The sequence below is a fragment of the Nelumbo lutea genome, chromosome 5, assembly GCF_056320005.1.
Source record: "Nelumbo lutea isolate HS-2025 chromosome 5, American lotus-T2T, whole genome shotgun sequence".
Lineage (NCBI taxonomy): Eukaryota > Viridiplantae > Streptophyta > Magnoliopsida > Proteales > Nelumbonaceae > Nelumbo > Nelumbo lutea.
In genome coordinates, this window is record NC_142688.1 from 63,971,134 (window position 1) to 63,976,230 (window position 5,097).

Sequence of the window (5,097 nt, forward strand, 5' to 3'; positions counted from 1 at the left end):
CTTACATTGACAAAATAGTCAAGAGATACAGCATGGAGAACTCCAAGAAAGGAAATGTTCCTTTCAGGCATGAAGTCACTCTCTCCAAGGGTATGTCTCCTAAGACTCCTAAAGAGATTGAGGGCAAGAAAGACGTTCCTTATGCCTCAGCTATAGGGAGCATCATGTATGTATTCCATGTTGTGCACTCGTCCTGACATCTCTCAAGTAGTGAGTGTGGTAAGCAAATTCCAGTCAAACATAGGGCAGGGGCATTGGACGGCTATGGAAAACATACTAAAGAACCTTCGAAAGACAAAAGAGTTTTGTCTAGTCTTCGATGGGAGTTCACTACAGATCTAGGGGTATACTGATGCTGACTTCCAATCAGATCCAGATGATAGAAACTCTACATCTGCATATATCTTTACGGTAGGATCGTGTGTTATTTGTTGGAAAAGAAGCAAATAGGGTTTCATATTTGATGAACCTACAATTTATCTATATTTTATGAGGTTTTTGCATAAAATTTTATGATGGTTTAATTAAATATTGCCCTATTTTAGCTTGATTGCAAGAAAGATTTCAGGGGGAGCCAAATCAACAAAAAGAAGGCAAAAGCAAGAAAAGAAAACCCAAAATTTATCAAGTTCAGCCCGGCCCAGCCATGAGAGCAAGAGAATTTCATTCGACCCAAGAAGAGCAAGTGAAACTCTTTGGAAAATCCAAGGGAAGAAGCCTAGCAAGAAGGAAATTTCGGCCCAGCCCATTTTTAGCCCAAATAACAGCCTAGAGTGTAGCCCACATGAGCTCAAAAGCAAGCTAAGTTGTAGCCCAAATAGCAGCCCAAAGGGAGCTAGGGGCGGCAACTTCTAGGTGTTTCTTGAAGAGAAGGAGGGAGCACTCTAGAAGGTTCATGAGGGGTGTAATACACCCCATTCTAGAGGCTTCAAGAAGGGGCAAGAGCCCCCTTGAAAAACTATATAAGGAGGCCTCTAGGAGGGGAGAAAGTGGTTCAATTGCTTGAGAGGAAGGCTCTCCCACTCTTAGAGGTTCAGCCACCTTGAGAGAAGAGAAGAGAAGAAGGCTAGGCGCAAGGAAGAAGAAGAAGAAGGGCTGAAGGAAGTTCAAGACAAACAAGCTAGAAGGAGAAGGTGAGTTCGAATTGAGGGTTTGTGATTCAAAGATCTTTTGTAATAAATCATTTGTAGTTTCATTCTCTTTTGATTTGAATTCAGTTTCTTTGTTATATTTTCTTTCTTCTTTCTCCTTGTTTCCATTTTTCCTTGATGTATTTCAGCTTGTAAAATTTCAGTTCAGCAATCTAATTCTTTTTGATTCATTCAAATGGTCCTGAATTATACTTGAAGTTTCTTGAATAAGGGTGTTATTGTAGAGTAATTCGGCCAACTTACCTTCAAAACTCAGATCTGAATTCTCAGATCTGAGATTGCAAGATTTGAATTGCTTGAAAAAGAATTCAGATCTGAAATTTTCAGATTGGCCAAATTAATCTACAGCTTGGAATTCCTAGAGTGCTTGAGAGAGACTCTAAGAATTCAGTTCTACTATTCAAGAACTGAATTGAGTGCAAGGTTAGACACAACTTGCACAATTCAGTTGGTGATCAATTCAGATTTGAATTGATGCCTTAGAAGTGTTTGAAGAAATGCATGCATGGGGATTAGATTCTTGCTAGAGATAGAAGAACCGTCACTCATGCAAAGGATGAACATGCGCTTGAGAGAGGCTATTCATGACCTTGGGGTTTAACCAAACCAAGGCTCAATCATGATTCATTCGAATGATCCAAATTTATAGATTGCTGAATTTTGAGATTGACATTTACTGCTTACTCTTCTAACCTGAATTGAAGGCAATTGGGCCAATGATTTAGATAGATTTTAATTTAGGATTTCTTAGCTTTCATTAGAGTTTTGATTTATTTGTTGATCAGATAAGAAGTGCTCAATTTAGTATTGGTAATTGTTTCCTAAATCCTCGTGGGAACGATACTTCACTCTCTACTTTATTACTTGAACGGCTAGTGCACTTGCTAGTGTCACAATGAGCAACACATCAAGTTTTTGGCGCCGTTGCCGGGGATTTAGAGAAACAATATTAGGAAACATTGAGCATTCTTAATCTGATCTCATTCAGCATTGCATTCATAGTTTGGTTAATTTGCTAACTTTTTCATTTCAGCTTGGACTGCAACTGCTGTACTACTGTAGTTATGTTTCTTCTTTCTTAAGTAGATTACTTTCTTTTTCTGGTTTCAGTTTCATTTTAATAAAGGCATATTTGATTTCTATTCAATCTTGATGTTGTTCCCTTCAAAAAGAAAAAAAAAAGAAAAAAAAAATTCACAAAAAACATGAGTGTTGCAGATCTGAGTTGCATTCGGCACTCAGATCAGCAGATTTCAGATCTGCAGCACTCAGCCGAAAAGAGTTGCTTGTGTTTCAGACTTTATTAATTTTTTTTTCTTTTTTCTTCTTTCATTACAAAAAGAAAAAAAAATGAAAAAAAAAGGGGGAGATCTTTTGAACAACAAGAGGAGCAATTGAGAATTCGGATCAGAATTCAGATTTGAATTCAGATCTGAATTCTGCTATTGCAGATCTGCAATAGTTCAGATCTGAGTTCCTCTAAACTCAGACCTGAACTGATGAAATTTTGAGGGGAATTGGGTGTCATCACCACCCCAATTCACCCTAGGGCACTTCTGCTATTCCCCAAAAACAATTTGGTAGCAATAACTGAAGGTAAGGCAATTGAGAATTCAGATCCAAACTCAGACTTGTGTTCAGACCTGAATTCTGCTATTGCAGAACTGCTCAGTTCAGATCTGAGTTCAGATGAACTCAGACCTGAACTGATACAAGTTTAAGGTGAATTGGGTGCCATCATCACCCCAACTCACCCTATGATAAATCCGACATACCCCAAAGGTAATTGGATAGCAAAGAATGAAAAAGAAAATTCAGATCTGAACTGATACAGATCTGAACTATAGTTGAAGACTGAACTTATACAGAGCACATTTTGGATTTTTGGGTGACTTGAACATTTGCTTTATCCACTTGTAACCGAGCTACATTAGCTACGGAGGTGTATGTTTGGATTGAATAATTGTTATGCCTCAGATATTTAAGAAAAATTAGCACTTTCCAAGTATTTCTATTAGCATTCAGATCTGTAGCAGGGCTGCTATAGTGCAACAGTTAGCAGACCTGATTTCAGATTTCTACAAAAGTTGTTTGGACCAAATAGCTTGCAATACCAAACATTGCAGACCCAATTTTCAGGTCTTAGCAAGTGTTTGATATGCATCAGCTATACAGGTTTGAGCTTCAATTGTAGAGTTTAAAATCTTTAACCCAAACCTAACTCAGGACTGGTTTTTTTCAGATCCTTTTAAATTATTTTTCAGATCAGATCTGATTTCAGCCCTAAAGCATCACAGATTTGATTCCAACCTTAATGGATGTATATTGTAGTGTATACCAATGAGTGTGTATGAGATATACAGCTCAGATCTGAATTATTATTTGTTAATTTCTCTAGACTAACAATACCAAAGACTTGTAGATCTGAACTCAGATCTAAATTGGGTCTGAATTCAGATGTTGCAATCGATGGATGTAGATAAAGGAACCTTGAATAAGATGATTGGTTTAAATCTGCTTTTAGTATAATCGACTTCATTTATTCATGATAGGATGTAGGTTTTGTATTCCAATAATTCACTTTATATTTTCAGTGTGATAGGATTAGTTATTTATTTTCTTTTGTGAATATTGGCATTTTTATTGCTTTGACTTTAACAGTTTATGACAAGCAGACCTGAACTGGAAGAGATCCTTTACGACCCGGAGATTGAACAGACTCTCCGTGTCCGTTTGAGAGCTGCTAAGCAAGTCAGACAAGAAGCACAAGAAATGGCTAAACAAAGAACTATGATGGATTATGCCAAGCCCACCCTCACCAGGACTGTCTCCAGCATTATCAGGCCAACTATTGCTGCCAATAACTTCAAAATTAAACCGGCCATAATCCAAATGATACAAAATACGGTTCAGTTTTGTGGTATGGCCCATGAGGATCCGAATGCCCATATTGCTAACTTCTTGGAAATCTGTTACACCTTCAAACACAATGGGGTAAGTGATGATGCCATCCGGCTGAGGTTATTCCCATTTTCTTTGAAGGATAAAGCCAAAGCTTGGTTGAACTCATTACCGGCAGGATCTATAGCCACATGGGACGAAATGGCCAGCCGTTTTCTCTCTAAATATTTTCCCCCTTCTAAAACTGCTAAAATGAGGAATGACATCACTACTTTTTTCCAGCAAGAGGGGGAATCTTTATATGAGTCATGGGAACGTTACAAGGAGCTGTTAAGGAGAGTTCCTCACCATGGCCTCCCCATTTGGCTGCAAGTGCAGACTTTCTATAATGGTCTTACTGACTCAAATAAGACCATATTAGATGCTGCAGCTGGAGGATCCATAAATAATAAAACTCCTGAGGTTGCCCATGCACTTATTGAGGAAATGGCAGCCAACAACTATCAATGGCATTCGGAAAGAACTCAAACTAGGAAGCAGCAAGGCTTGCATAATGTTGACACTTATACAGCACTAGCTGCACAAATAGGAGCACTCAGTAAGAAAATAGATGAAATGCAGATAGCTGCCATGCATGTGCAGCCTCTTAATTGTGAATTGTGTGGGGGATGCCACATCAGTACAGACTGCCAAGTTGGCAATCAGTTCAGACCATCTACTGAACAAGTTGACTATGTCAGCAATTCATCAAGACAGCAGGGTTACCAGAGTCACCATACTTTTCATCCAGGATGGAGGGGACATTCAAACCAGTCCTGGCCAAATCAGCATATTTCCAAGCCGTTCCACCAGACTTATCATCAGCCTGAACCAAAATCCAATTTGGAGGAACTGATGACAAAATTTATAGCAGGTGCAGAAACTAGGTTCCAGAACCAGGAAGCCTCAATCAAAAACCTGGAAAACCAAGTGGGGCAATTGGCACAATTAATCTCTTCCAGACTGCCGGGAACTCTTCCAAGCAACACTGAAGTGAATCCACGAG

At 38.8% G+C, this 5,097-nt stretch overlaps 1 non-coding gene across 1 annotated transcript; it reads right to left on the minus strand.

Moving 5' to 3' along the window:
- Window positions 1–4,301: 4,301 nt before the first annotated feature.
- On the minus strand, window positions 4,302–4,408 carry LOC148852727 (small nucleolar RNA R71). The gene has a single exon (XR_016100159.1). It is a non-coding gene; the product is annotated as a small nucleolar RNA R71 (small nucleolar RNA).
- Between the last annotated feature and the right edge of the window lie 689 nt (window positions 4,409–5,097).